Consider the following 15,679-nt stretch of genomic DNA (forward strand, 5'->3'; position numbering starts at 1 on the left):
ACTCTATCAGAAGGAACATTTATTACCAAAGCATAAGCAATAGTTTTGTCCCTGGATTGAGAAATAAGCAGATGAAATGCTAGTGTCTGCAATAAAGTAAGACATCCTAAAGTACACATCATATCTAGACTATTATATAACAATAAACTTTATTCAGTACAGTAAAATAATTGAATTAGTCCCAAGTTACAGAGTGTTAAGGACCTCAGTTCAGAGACTTTATCCAAAGACATTCAGCAGAATCTCATAGTTCACTTTGCTTAAAGTTCAGGTTATTTCCTACAGGTGCAAGTGATTCAACTTAGTATGAAAGTAAACCCTCAGGGGTTGGCTGTTCCCGTAAAGGAGGGAAATGTAGAGTCAATCTCAACCAGGAGATTAAAATAAATTGCTTAGACTATATTCCCATGAAATGGCATTTGAGTCCCTATCACACTGAATTTCATAATAGGGAAGTGAGTAAGGTATATTATCTAGCTAAGCAGTTTAGAGTATCTCTATTAGCAATTTTGACAGATGGATGTGTACACATTCATTTTTTTCAGCATGATTAATCTAATTTAAATTTCATACTTATTTCTTGGAAACACATGAAAATGTATATGCTATTAATAAAAATATACTTTCCTGTGAACCTGAGCCTTCTTATATACTGACAAAAACAATGACTTTCTTTGTTTGTAAAGAGCTACATAAATTTCCCCCAGAGTCTGAAATATTTTATTTTTATTCTTTTTTCATTTTAAAGTGCCTTTATTGTTTGTATTTGTTTACTTTATTCTTTTTAAAAGTTTTATTAGATGTATTTCTTTACTTACATTTCAGATGTTATTCTCCTTCCTGGTTTCCTGTCCATAAGTACCCATCCCCTCCCTTTCTCCTCCCCCATACGGTTCTTACCCCCATACATCCCCTTTACTGCCCCCCTTATTCCCCTGCACTGGGGGTCCAACCTTGGCAAGACCAAGGGCTTTCCCTTCCACTGGTGCCCCAACAAGTCTATTCTCTGCTACATATGCAATTGGAGCCTCGGGTCAGTCCATGTATAGTTTTTCGGTAGTGGTTTAGTCCCTGGAAGCTCTGGTTGGTTGGCATTGTTGTTTTTATGGGATTGTAAGATCCTTCCACTCTTTCAATACTTCCTCTAATTCCCCCCAAAGGGGTCCTATTCTCAGTTCAGTGGTTTGCTTATTTTTCTTCTTAATATAAAATTATTAAATTGATGATAATCTCATCAGTTTTGTTAATGAAACTACCAAACTTTCATTGAGAAATTCAGGATCACAAGGTTATTAGTGATATTTAGGTAGTTCTATGGTTTTGAGACACAAAAAGTGGTTTGAATCCACACATTCTCCCTATCATTTATCTATCTATCTATCTATCTATTCATCATTCATTTAATTTACATCTTGATCATAGCCCCCTCCTCTCCTCCCAATTCCATTCTATCATCCCTCTCTTTCGATTCACCCCTCCCCTTCTCAGGGAAGGGAATAACACCCATACCAACCTGCCCTGGCACCTCAAGTCACATTAGGACTAAGTGCATCCTTACTGTTGCCAGACAAGGCAGCCCAGCTAGAGGAAAGGGAGCCGAAGCCTGGCAACAGAGTGTGAGTCATAGACGGTTCCTCCTCCAATTTTAAGGGAACCCACATGAAGATCAAGCTGCACATTTGTGTAGGGGGTCTAGGTCCAGATCATGCATGTTCTTTGGTTGGTGGTCCAGGGTCTGTCAGCCCCCATGGGCCCAGGCTTGTTGACTCTGTAGATCTTCATATGGTGTTCTTGACCCTTTCTGCTCCCTCAATCATTCCCAAGACTCCCTGAGCTCTGTGTCTGTTTCCATCAGCTGCTGGATAAAGCCTCTGAGATGGCTGTTATACTAGGCTCCTGTCTTTCTGGGTCTAGGTTACCTCAATACGGTATTTTCTAATTACATACATACTAAAAATTTCATGATATCTTTGTTCTTCATATCTGAATAATATTCCATTGTGTAAATAAAAAGAACAATACAAGAACCATCATGTCTTTCTTTAAACATATTATCTCTTTGAGCACAAGCCTTGGCCCAGCATTAAGTTTCTTGGTATTCTTTTTCTCTTCAAACTATAAAGTTTGTATTTTCTCCCTACCTTCCCCCATTGCTCTTTTTCATGGTAAATGCACATAAGCGGAATCACTAATAATCACAAGGTGTAGTCAACATTTGACTGTCTTGAAACAACTTCTGCTAATGAATGAAATAAGTCCAATTCTCTGAAATTTTGACTCAGACAGATTCTTAGGATGAGAGCAAAAAGTACATTCTGCACCAAAATAAAAGAAGAGTGGTCTCTAGCAGAGTTACTAACATTTGTCCTTCTGAAACCTTTTGGGTTGGCTCTCCACAGTCCCCACTGCTCTCAGCACTACTGTCTTCCAAGCTCCTGCAAGGATGAACTATTAAGCCTCACAGCTTTCAATCAATTTTCTAGTCCAAAGTCCTAAAGTCCCCCAAAAGCAACATGGTCATGCCTGTCACAGAAATACACCACTCTCTAGTATCAACCTCTGTATTACTTACTGTTCTATTGCTATGAAGAGACACCGTGACCAAGGTAACTTATAAAGGAAGTATTTAATTGGGGGCTTTGTCAAAGCTAGAGGGCGAGCACATGACCACCACAGGAGTAAACATGGCTGCATGCAGGCAGGCATGGCACTGAAGCAGTAGTAGTTAAGCACTTATGACTTATCCACAAATTCTCCCATTTTCCCATCGTAGGTTACACTTCTAGTAGTAGATGGTCAAAACAAAATGAACTCTACTGAATCTCTGGAGGTTCTTTGGCTCAAAAAGTTAATGCAAGACAGCTACCTCTGTGCATTAACCACTGTGTCTTTCTCCTGTGATGCTCTGGGTTACTGATGCTCACAAGACCATGTGTCTTTTTCTAGAAACACTGAATTACTTTCTCTTCTCATGCTAGTCTCTCTTTTTTCTAATGCCTAATGTTTATTTTACCATGATTATAATTCAGATATATAATTGGGTTAAAACAAATGAATATTTATTTATGTCATCAGCTTATATCCAAACTGCACATATATGGTTTCGTTATAGTGCCTTCAAAGGAAGTACAACTAATCTGACCTATATATTCATATCAAAGTAAAACTAAATAGGAAGAAATACTGTTAAACATCACATGCTTTATTGTACCTATTTTATAACTATACTTGGTTAAAGATCGCATCTTGTTTCTATGTGTACACATGAACACTTGAGGATCAAGTACCAACTTTGAAAAGAAATTTTATACGTTGGATTGTAATGATGTTTGTCATCATTTCGGTGTTTCATCATGTATAAATGATTCCAAAATAGTTATTACTAAACTTATTGTTATAATATTGATCACATTTTTAGAGATTAATTTTCAAATCTGCTAATCAATAGTAGATTAGTAATGCCTTTGGAGATGATTTTCTTCTCTGTAGCTGAAATAATTTCACCATGCTGCATCTTGGTGGCTCTCTTTGTTAAATGGACATTCACAGCTATTTGAATGCATAAATTGATAACTGAAGATGTATTCCTTTTCTCAATGACTGATTCATGAGGCAGCTTTGGAACCCCTGGGATATCACACTGAACTAATGAATTTTTCATTAGAGATCCTATTATAAACGTTTTATCTCCTGAGCAAATACCTAAGTGAAAATCTAACATTCACTGAGCAGCCTACTGTTCGTTCTTATGTTAATGAGGAGGCTAATTGCAAATTTCCCTAGGTAATCTCAATGTCAATTATTCATGAACTTCTGACAACCAATATGACATTTCTGAATGACAGCTCTCAATTCTTTTGCTTACAAGTTCAAAAATATGTGCAGGTATTTTATAGATCATTAAACATTAAGGTTACTAGAAATGTGGTTTAAGAGCAAAAATTCAATTCTGAAATTAGAAAATACAAAGTGTTGCTTTTGAATTTATTTGTAGCTAACAGTTTGAAACAAAAGTTGCTTCAAGGGAAAATTGAAAACATTTTTTCTGACTTTCCATAATTATGTTATTGTGTTAGTACACTCGGGTAAGAAGCATGCATTTTTCAAGAGGATTCTACCTGATTGAGGTAGATAATTATGCCCTTTCTTTCTTGAATAATAAGTAAGATTAAATTGCAATGTAAATTAATATGAGATCACTAAGTGCATTGTGAAGCCATGATATTCTCATATCTCTAGTCACGTGTGGTTCTTTTAGTATCTTTTTCTCTTTGCTACTTGTGATCACTTTCCTCTTGGTCAATGATTCCTGATCTTCCTTTAAGCTGAGGAACTTAACATCACTGGTAGTATGGTTGATACATGGCAGCATTGTGTATTTGCATCTCTGAAAAGGCAATTTCTTTGTGAATATCCCTGGAGTTTCTCGGTTCCAAAGCATATTTTAATTATTCAATGGTTTAGAGGCTTTCAGGCATTGAATTCAAAATATGTCCTCTACACTTCTGTATTTTGATGAATAACATTTTTCACTTTTTACAGAAATATATTAGTGAGGAGATATTTTCTTGTCTTTCTGATATCTGTTTCCAGAAGTCCTGTAATTCAAACATTTGTCAATTAATCTGAGCTTAGAGCCCATAACATATTTTTTGAAAAGTGATTATAGCATGTATTATTAAGTTGTGAAAAGTTTCCTATGAAAGCTATCTAAGGAGAAAAGTGGAAAGATCATAAATGCGGAAAGGGACAAATTCTTCTCTAAGTGCAGAAAAACAAAGATTTTAGTAAGGGAAAAATTCTACTCTTCTCTTTGTCCTCAGTACTTATAGATCTTTCAGAATACATGATTACATGTTACAAAGTTCATCACAAGTTCATACAAAAATACCAAATCAGAAGTTGAAATAGAAGTTTACAACAGAGAATGCTTATATGCATATCCATTAGCATAATTATCTGGCTAAACATCCATCACCTGTCTCAGTTCCACAGGTTCACTGAAGGTTTAAAACTATAAGTAAATTCTTAGTGAAGTTTTGTATAAATAAACACAGTCAATATTTTTCTTTTTTTTCTTTTATTGGATATTTTCTTTATTTACATTTAAAATGTTATCCCCTTTCCAAGTATCCCCTCCAGAAACCCCTTGTCCCATCACTCCTCCCCCTGCTTCTATGAGGGTGCCCCCCACCCACATACTCCATCCTGCCTCCCTGCCCTGGCATTCTTCTATGCTGGGGCATCGAGGAGCCTTCACAGGACCAAGGACCTCTCCTCCCATTGATGCCAGACAAGGCCCATCCTCTGCTACATATGGGTCTGGAGCCATGGGTCCCTCCATGTGTATTCTTTGGTTGTTGGTCTAGTCCCTGAGAGCTCTGGGGTGTCTGGTTGTTTGACATTATTGTTCCTCCTATGGGGTTGAATAATATTTTAAAGTAGGTTAAAGCACAGGAAGAAATATTAAACATATTAATATAAATTGCATTGCCAATGATACAAATGAATAAATAAAGGATACAAGAAAGAGAAAATAGTCATGGAGCATCAATTTCTTCTTTAGTCAAACAATATTCCATGACCACCATGAATTCATCTTTATGGAACTTCCTCACAGCTTAGTGTGTATAATATTTCCTTTCTACTATTTTACAAAAAGCAGAAAATGCATATTCAACATTAAGACACATACTAAATGCATTTTGTTTTATAAATACTTTTTACAAATATTCTCTGTCTGTGGAGTTTAGAGAATAAAATAAATAGAAGAGCAGACAGAATAAATATGATTTTTTCCTTTGATGGTCATTTTTATTTTTAAAACCTTCTTTGAGTGGCTGGAGAGATGGGTCAACGACTAAGAACTTTAGCTGCCCTTCTAAAAATTTCAAGTTATTTCTTGTCCACATTGTACAGAGCAGCCATCTTTATCTTCAGTTCTAGGGTATCTGGCACATGCATCATTTATAGCCTTTGTGAACATCACATATGCAAGCAGTACACACATATATATTAAAGAATTATAATGAAAAAATCTGGTGTTCATTGGTATACTGTTATAATAATATGTTTTAATCTTACCAGAAATATAATTGTATATAAAAATCTTTTTCTCTTAAAAGTCATTTATTCACATCTTGATAATCTCTTCGGCATCCAGGTTTCATGGCCAAGATGTATGTATGTATATATATATTTTTTTTTCCAACTTTGGTATAGGATTAAAAGTTTTTTCAAATACCTATGAAACTTCTGTATCCATCATGTTCTGTTCTTCTATTACTACTACTACTACTACTACTACTACTACTACTACTACTATTACTTTTATTTTTTACAGTCTAGACATTATTCCCAAGTCCTCCCTCCCACAGTTCCTCATCCCATCCCTTCTCCCCCTGACTCCCCCACCCCTGGAAGGTCTCCCTACTCCCTGGGGCCTCAAGCCTTTCAGGGTTAGGCTCATCTTCTCTTACTGATGACAGATCAGGCAGTCCTAATCTATGTTCTTAGCTGTAGTAAACATTTTCTTTGGCAGTATCTATGTCCTTCTCAAGGGTTATGTAGAGAGAAACATTGCTCATTTGACAGTTCTACTATGCTTGCTTCTATTTGATTCCAATAAAGGAATTACAAGGCTTTCTATGTGAAGTTTTCTGTTTATTTTATTTTTGTGCAAAAGCATGAGGATAGAAAATAATATTGAAGACTGTAAATTAAAATGTTTCTTTTCTTGACCTTCGTTATAACTGAGAAAACAAGGAAAGGAAAGTACAGTAGAGGCAGATAAATTATTCAGACCTACTTGAAATAATTTCAGTCAACTAAACCAGCACACATACCAAAAAATTGCCTGTGATGTTATAACCAATTGTATATGTGTTCCATTGCCATTCATATTCCTGAATCCTGCAAACATTTAAGCATTGTGGGGATAGGCAGTTTTTGCTGATACAAACAATTTCACTTCAGTTACACTGAAGACAAATTTCATCAGATCCTATGCTTCAGTAGATGATTCACAAACTAAGTCTCGATAGCCCTGAGACCTAAGATAGAAACACACACACACACACACACACACACACACACACACACACACACACAAAATCTATGAAATGGTATTATGCTCCACTCATACACCAGAGCGAAGCATGATCAATCATCAGCAGAGAACTTTTGTCCAGCAACTGATAGAAGTAGATGTAGAGACTCACAGCCAAGTGACATCATAAGAACATCATATGACAGTCAAGGACATCATAAGAACAAGGTCCTCACAATTATTAATCAAACAGTGCTCATAGGAGCTCACAGAGACTGAACCAAAAATCAGGGAGACCACTGAGGATATGAGATAGGTCCTCTTCATATGTGTGTTTTTCTATATCTGGTGTGTGTGTGTATGTGTGTGTGTGTTGTGTATGTGTGTATTTTTGTATGTGTGTGTATGTGTTTATATTTGTGTGTATATATATGTAGTATGTGTTTGTATGTGGTATATGTAGTATGTTTGTGTGTGTGGTATGTGTGAATGTGCATGTGTATGTATGTGGTATGGTGTGTGTGTGTGTATGTATGTGTGTGTATGTGTTGTGTGGTGTGTGTGGTATGGTGTAGTATGTGCATGTGTGTGTGTTTGTGTGTTTGTGTGTGTGCGTTTGTGTGTGTGTGTTTTATGGTTGTATAGCTTGGTGGTGGTGTGAGACTATTAACAGAGGGTGCAAGGGGGTTTCTCTGACTCTTTAGTCTGCTTTGGGAACCCATTTCCTCCTAGTCCTCTAGCCTTAATGTGAGAGTAGATGTCTAATCTTACTGTAACTTGTTATACCATGTTAAGTTTATACCCCTGGGAGGCCTCTGTATTATGAAGGGAAAGGATCTGAGGTCAGATTGGGTTCCACGGAGGGAGTATAAACTGATGTTGGGGTACAAGATAAGAGAGAATAGATTTTTAAAACTGGGAAATGAAGCAGAAACAATAAAAACTACAAGTAAAATCCATCTTTACTTAGTTCATTTGTTAAACAACATTCACTATTCAGTGAAATTAATTTCTATGTTACCTACATTAAAAGGTTTGGGATTTTGCATCCACATCATGCATGGTGTTTTTGAGCATTTTTTGAGCATTCAGACAAATTTTCTTATAATAAAGATTTCTTGTCATTTTTAAAACTGGCTATGCTAATATACATGAAGGGACAAAAGAAAAGCAACCCCAACTTTCTATTTGAGGATGAACACTCTTGTAGCCCATTTGAATCGTGATGTAAGGATGCTGCAGTAGCTAGTATGTTACGTATGACTTCATCTCTCACACCAGGAAGACTATGATTCAGGTCTTCCCTGCATATGATCATTTATAAACTGTATCTCAGTAAATTTATATTGGTTGACTGTATGAATTATGCCATCCCATCTCATCATTCCTCCCTGTCTGTACCTGTGTTTGCAGCTTAACTGGTTATTATTTTGCACTGTTTGCCCAGACATCCAACTGCTTGCAACTGGCTTCCCTGTGGGTAGACTGATACATCACCCTATGTCTGCTTGTCTCAATGTTGTACTGTAAATTTTTCCAACTGCTCATTAATAATTCCCAGAGCTTTGTGGAATTTAACCTTTGGCATAGAACCACAGATTTAATTACCTCACTCTTCACATTAATGGTCTTCCAGGGAGTGCTCACTGACCAGAGTGCTACAAGGTTGCGCACTTTTCAGTTTGTATACATTAAGTAGATTTACAGAACTCTGTGGCTGCCCTGATAAGTAATCAACATGTAGTCACTCTATATTTTATGACAATAAAATAAAATATCACACTAAATGTGGTTATAGAGAGAAAGATTAGACAACTTCCCATTCTAATTTCTCTATTTGGAAACTAAAATGTGTACTTATATGCATGCAAATGCATTCACACATGCACACTTTCTTACTGTGTTGCATTGTCAGTGAATAAATACTGCAACATGTGTGTGTATGTGTGTGTGTGTGTGTGCGCGCACATGCGCAGGCACACACACACGTGCCTATTCTTGTATGTGTGTGTTTGTGCATATGTTTTGTTGTTGTTGTTTTCTAGGTTGTTTTTTGCGGTAAAAATCATTGTTTGAGGACAAGAAGAACCAGGTTCTGAGGAAAGGTAATGCTGTCTTATCTCTATTAAATGTTGTTTCTGTTCTCCTTTCTTAGAGGAAATGAAGCATCCACATTTTGGTCTTCTATCTTCTTGACTTCATATGATCTGTGAATTTTTTCTTAGGTATTCCAAGTTTATCAGTAAGTGTGTACCATGTTGATTCTTTTGGGACTCTGTTACCATACTCAGGATGATATTTTCTAGTTTCATCCATTTTCCTAAGAATTTCATATAGTCATTGATTTTAATAGCTGAGTAGTACACCATTGTGAAAATGTACCACATTTTCCGTATCCCTTCCAAAGTTGAAGGACATCTGGTTTCTTTCCAGCTTCTGGTTATTATAAATAAGGCTACTATGAACATCGTGGAGCATGTATCTTTGTTGTATGTTGGAGTAACATTTGGGTATATGCCCAGGAATGGTATAGCTGGATCCTCAGGTAGTGTAATGTCCAATTTTCTCTGCAACCTCCAGACTGTCTTCCAGAGTAGTTGTACCAGCTTGCTATGCTACCAACAATGGAGGACTGTTCCTCTTTCTCCAGATCCTTGCCAGCATCTGTTGTCACATGAGATTTTGGTCTTAGGCATTCTGACTGGTGTGAGGTGGAATCTCAGGGTTGTTTTGATTTGCATTGCCCTGATGACTAAGGATGTTGAACATTTCTTTAGGTGCTTCTCAGCCATTAGGTATTTCTCAGTTGAGAATTCTTTGTTTAGCTTTATACCCCAGTTTTTTATACGATTATTTGATTCTCTGGGGGTCTCAATTCTTAAGTTCTTTGTTAGATATTAGACCTCTATCGGATGTAGGATAGGTAAAAACCTTTTCCCAATCAGGAGAACAAAATAATCATGGCAGGATATACAAGGACAAAGAATGAAGTGGGGACTGAAGAAAAGGTCATCCAGAGACTGCCCCACCTGGGGATCCATCCCATATGCAGCCACCAAACCCAGTCACTATTGCTGATGCTAGGAAGTGCTTGCTGATAGGAGCTAGTTATGGGTGTCTCCTGAGAGGCTCTGAAAGAGCCTTACTGATACAGATGAGGATGGTTGCAGCTAACCATTGGACTGAACAAACGGACTCCAAGCAGGAGTTAAAGAAAAGACTGAAGGAGCTGAAAGAGTTTGCATCCCCATAGGAAGAACAGCAATACCAACCAACCACACCCTGCCAGAGCTCCCATGGACTAAACCACCAACCAATGAGTACACATGTAGGCACCTATGACTCCAGCCACATATGTAGCAGAGGATGGCATTGTCCATCATCAATAGGAAAGAAAGCCCTCGGTCCTGTGAAGGCTCATTTCTTCAATGTAGGGGAATGTCAGAGCACTGAGCTTGTAGTGGGTGGGTGGTGGTAATGGAGCATTCTCAAGGAAGCAGGGTGAGGGCAGAGGGTGTGTGGGAGAGGGAGAAAAGAGGATAACATTTGAAATGTAAATACATAAAATATCCAAGAAAAATAAAATTAAATGTTGCTTCTGTTTCTCTATTTTCTTTTCTAAGCAAGTGTCATTTGTCAAATTGTTTCTGTGGTGTTAAAGAACCTTTAACACTTTTAACAATGGATCTGTGTTACATTAGCCTTATTAGTTCTGTAAAATAAGCCTGTATTCTTGTATTTTAGCAGCTTGGTTCAAGGATGGGGCCACATTGACCTCAATTTAAGTGTTGGCTCTGGTGCTCAAATGTTTTGTGGCCTTGGAAAATGTTCCTATTTTTTTTTATGTTTCCTCACCTAAGTAATTGAGGTTCTTATAATAGTAATCTTCACACTGGGTAACCCTGAAGGAAGCATGAAGGCAATAGAAGGGAAACACAGCCAGGAAACAATTTCCTGATACTGACTCCCCTTGAAGTACTCATACCTAAAATTAGTCCAGTTACTTAATTTCCTCTTATCCACCTTAAAAGAGAATTTAATACACCTCACCTCTTTGGAATCTTACCCTGTCATATTGCTCCGAGGTATAGAATCTGCAGGTCATTAAAAGAGTCAGTGGGAAATACCGCTGCCCCCTTTGATTAAAGCCCCGCATGTGGCCATATTCATCTTATTAAGTGAGGCATTTCACTATGCCTTCACTTTAAGTTATTTAATGATTTATTTGAATGGGAATGTATGTATAGATTTGAAATATTATATCATAGCAGATCATACTATAAAGCCAACTACTTTATAGCCAACCTACTTCCTTGAAATTTAGAGAGTATTCATTCAATTTTAGTACAAAATTTTGCTTCAAAAACGTGTGTTACAGTGGTTGACACTCAAACATAAGAACAGAATTTTTTGGAAAGATTTCTAATGACATTATATTAATTTTAGTTATAGATATGTGTATACATCTATGTAGACATTGAACATTAGTGTGCATATCCTTGGAGGCTCCTCTTGTTATTGGACCTCAGGATTTGGAGTTACGGATGACTGTAAGCCATCGGATAATCTAGGGACTTATTTCAGTTCTTTTACAGGAGAAGTAAAGGTTGTTAAACACTGAACATCTTTTTAGCCACTTAATAACACTTAACAAGAAAATTAAAGCATATAGTTATTAATCACTAACTAGTTTGTCATTTATGTTTAAAGTACTGATTATTATTGTATGCCATGATACTTACACTTAATTATACATTTTATTATAAAAATGGCAACTCCTGTTTAGCTCTCTCAAAGATTTTCTGTTATGGTATGTAAGTGCATTTCCAGGGCAGAAGCCAGACTCTGAAGATCCTAATGTCCTGTGGTCTCTTGTTCCATTAGAAAAGTAGTCAGGGGAGTTGATGGTGAATAAGGAATTACTTGAATTACTAGAATGCCATCAGCTACACTACAAAACTTCTTTCAGAATAGAAATAGGAGGCTTGTGTTTACATGGGAGAAGTAAAAAGTCAAGGAATGAGAGTACACAGCATATTACTACTCCCAAAGCAGGTGTCACAGTCTGGTGGGAATGTCTTTATTTCCTTTATAGAATGATCATTTATAAGACTTGTAATTTTAGAATTTAAGCGATTGGAAGAAAGAACAGCTCCGGAAAGAAAAACAGAGAGAGAGATGAGTAAGTTAACCATTAATTATACACTTCTCTTATATGGTGCTGTGATGCTTTGTATATACTTGGCCCAGGGAGTGGCAGAATAAGAAGGTGGGCCCTGTTGGAGTAGGTATGTCACTGTGCATGTCAGCTTTAAGACCCTCATCCTTGCTCCTGGAAGCAAGTATTCTGCTAGCAGCCTTAAGTTTAAGATATACAGCTCTCAGCTCCTCCTGCACTATGCCTGTCTGGATGCTGTCCTGTTCCTGCCTTGATGAAAAGTGAACCTCTGAACCTGTAAGTCAAGTCCAATTAAATGTTGTTCTTTTAAGAATTGCCTTGGTCTGACCCTGAACTCTGACCTCATAGGTAGCAATGAATATCCTAGTAAGAGCACCAGTGGAAGGGGAAGCCCTGGGTCCTGCTAAGACTGAACCCCCAGTGAACTAGATTGTTGGGGGGAGGGTGGCAAGGGGGGGGAGGATGGGGAGGGGAACACCCATAAAGAAGGGGAGGGGGGAGGGGGATGCTTGCCAGGAAACCGGGAAAGGGAATAACACTCGAAATGTATATAAAAAATACTCAAGTTAATAAAAAAAAAAAAAGAATTGCCTTGGTCATGGTGTCTTTTCACAGCAATAAAACTTTAACTAAGATAGGTTCCATGCATACAAATTGAATAACATGAAGTGCCTGTGACTACAGGCTTTCCCACCCACTCATAAGTTCCTTGAAATGATAAGTCTTAAAAATAATGATATTTATGAATACATGCTTATGTCATAAACTTGGACTAGTTCATAACTTAATTGTCCTGTTTATTCTATCCTATGTCCCACCACATGGCTGGCTACCTTGTCCTCAGTTTCATGTTACCATCTTCCTCTCTGTCAAGGCAAATTTCACAGTGCCTGATTCAATTCCAGAATTCTATCTCTGTGCCAGATATCCCACATTCCAATCCTCCCTCCTCAGCTTGTTGGCCCTAGGCTTGTATTGACAGGTGAATGGTTTTACACAGTGCACAAGAGATATATTAAATTTCCCCTTTTAGTTCAATGAAAGCCTCTTTCTTTTACAATAATAAACTATATACAATAATGACAATTATGAAAACTATCAAGGAAACCTTACTTTCACAATGTCCAGTCCATATTAATTTGGCAACTTCTGAGAAACCAGCAGCTTTCAAAGGGACTAGAGCATAATATTGAATTTTTAAGATAAAGATACAATACCTTAAAAAGAGTTGATACATAGTATATTGTAACTAAGTGTAACCTTGCTTTGTATCAGTAGACAAGGATACATACCAATGTATCCAGTTATAATCTTAGTTTTGTATAAGTTTACAATGCTCTTTACCAATTTAAGTTTTTTGGCTAGTAATAATAGCTTTACCATTTAAGAGTAGATTCAGTAACCTTTATTCTTATATTATTGCTATATACCTTTCCCTTTTCATCCCTTTACTCCCTTTCCTTTTCCCTAACACTAGAAAGCAGAGAAAGCAGGATAGAGGAAAGAAAAAGGAGAAAAGTAAATCCCTGAAACTAACTTCCTTATTTTTCTCCCTCCTTGATCAAGACCATAGTAACTTGTAACCACCCTCTTTAAATGATGACAAGCCTCCATCATTCATTGAACAACCAAAAACCATCCATCCCATCTCTTGGGAATAGGGGTATCACTCTTTTACAAATGCTTCTTCCTGATTTGGGGCAACATTCGCCTTTGGGGTGCCTACAAACAATTGAGATGCTGGTCAGTCTTAAGAAAGCTAACTGTAGCACTTGCTGTCAGTTTCTATATGCTCTGTATGAGAAAGTTAAAGGCTTAACTGAGACAGCCTATGAAGCCAGATGACCTAGCTAGCTGTTTTGAAGCTGTCCTGAAAGCAAGATTTGTTAAAAGACCTAATGAGGTAGTATGAAGTTGGATGAAGCAAGATGCTAGAATAAATATGTCTCAGAGTATCAGTATACTTCTACCATTCTCAAGACTTTTTAAGGCTCCTTTTCTGGTTATTTTTCTCTGTCAACATTCAGGTAATACTCAATGTTAAATTAATATATGTATAGAATGTGTAGTATAAACAATTTAGCCAAGATGATTCTCTGCTTTCTGCTTAAGGAGACAAGTTATGTCTTTATAAGTTAGTTTGGAATATATAAACAAACTGCAATATAAATTTCTATTTATGCCTTTTGAGAGGATAGCATAAGTCTTGAGAATTCTGTAGCCGACAATATTTATTGGTTATGCTTACCTGAATTCAAGGCTGGAGACACTTTCATGTCTCAGTCAGGCAATAATTTTTCTATTTGACATTTTGGTTCTATTTAATACATTTTAGAATTTATTTTACTCAAGATTATGTTCATTTCCTAGGTGCTGTATAAATACAATTTGAAGTGGCCAAGTTGGATCCCAGGAATCTTGAGAAATTGTTATATTTGCCTCTGTATTCATTAAGCATTTACTTTTAATCTCATATATTTATAAATTTAATTTTGCTCTCCTTTACAGCAGTTTGCCAAAACATCCGTTTTCATTGTTGTTTTATTTTATTTTTGTTTGCTTGTTTTTCTTCATATCTTTAAATGTCTTGTTTAATATCTTTGGCTCTTATATTTTGGTTATTGTATATCAGCTATAGACTACCATTTTGCAGTCTTGTTAGCCATACTAGCAAGGTGCTAGTATGACTTCTGGTCTTTTTTCCTCTGTCTCTAATTATCTTCCTCCCTTTTATTTATACTTTTTCCAATTTTATTCCAAGGCTTCTCTCCAATTTGATCTTTTTTCCTTTTATGTATCTCTACCATTTTAGTATTTTCATTCTAATTTAAAAACTTTTATACATTTTCTTCTAAGGTATTTTCTGGATTTTTTTTTCCTTTTTCTTGTCTCTCGAAAATGCATTTCCTTGAGAAGGCATAAGAAGTCATCAGAGTCTCGAGATTAAAACAAGGATTATCAATGTAATTGTAGCCCTAAGTAGTAATGTGTCTTTCTCTTTGGTTTCTATCTTTAAGCCATTTCAAAAGGCACTGTATAGTACCCAACAGCTCTGCATCACTATGCCTCTTATGTCTATATTTCTTATTTCTTTAAATGTATTTATCTCTCTGAGGACTTAATTTTACCAATTTAAACCAGTTTCTATGACTATTTATATAGTTTCTTTTCTCTATTATTGTTTTTCTTTTTAATAACTTACAAGCTCAGACATTTGGGGCTTTCAGGACTTGGCCTACTTTACCTATAGATCTTTCTACTGTCAGTAGTTGGCATCTCTCTTCCACTCAGCTAGCACATTGTCCTGGCTGCTATCTCCTTGCTCTGGTCTTCTCAGTTCTGACTCTAGGTAGTTGTAGACTTGTCCTGCATGGACCCAAGTTTGGTCTTTCTCTATCATGTTTTTTCTTAACTTTTCTCTGGAACCCTGCACTACTTAGAAGAAACTGTAG

The sequence above is a fragment of the Rattus norvegicus genome, chromosome 2 (assembly GCF_036323735.1).
Source record: "Rattus norvegicus strain BN/NHsdMcwi chromosome 2, GRCr8, whole genome shotgun sequence".
NCBI classification, from domain to species: domain Eukaryota; kingdom Metazoa; phylum Chordata; class Mammalia; order Rodentia; family Muridae; genus Rattus; species Rattus norvegicus.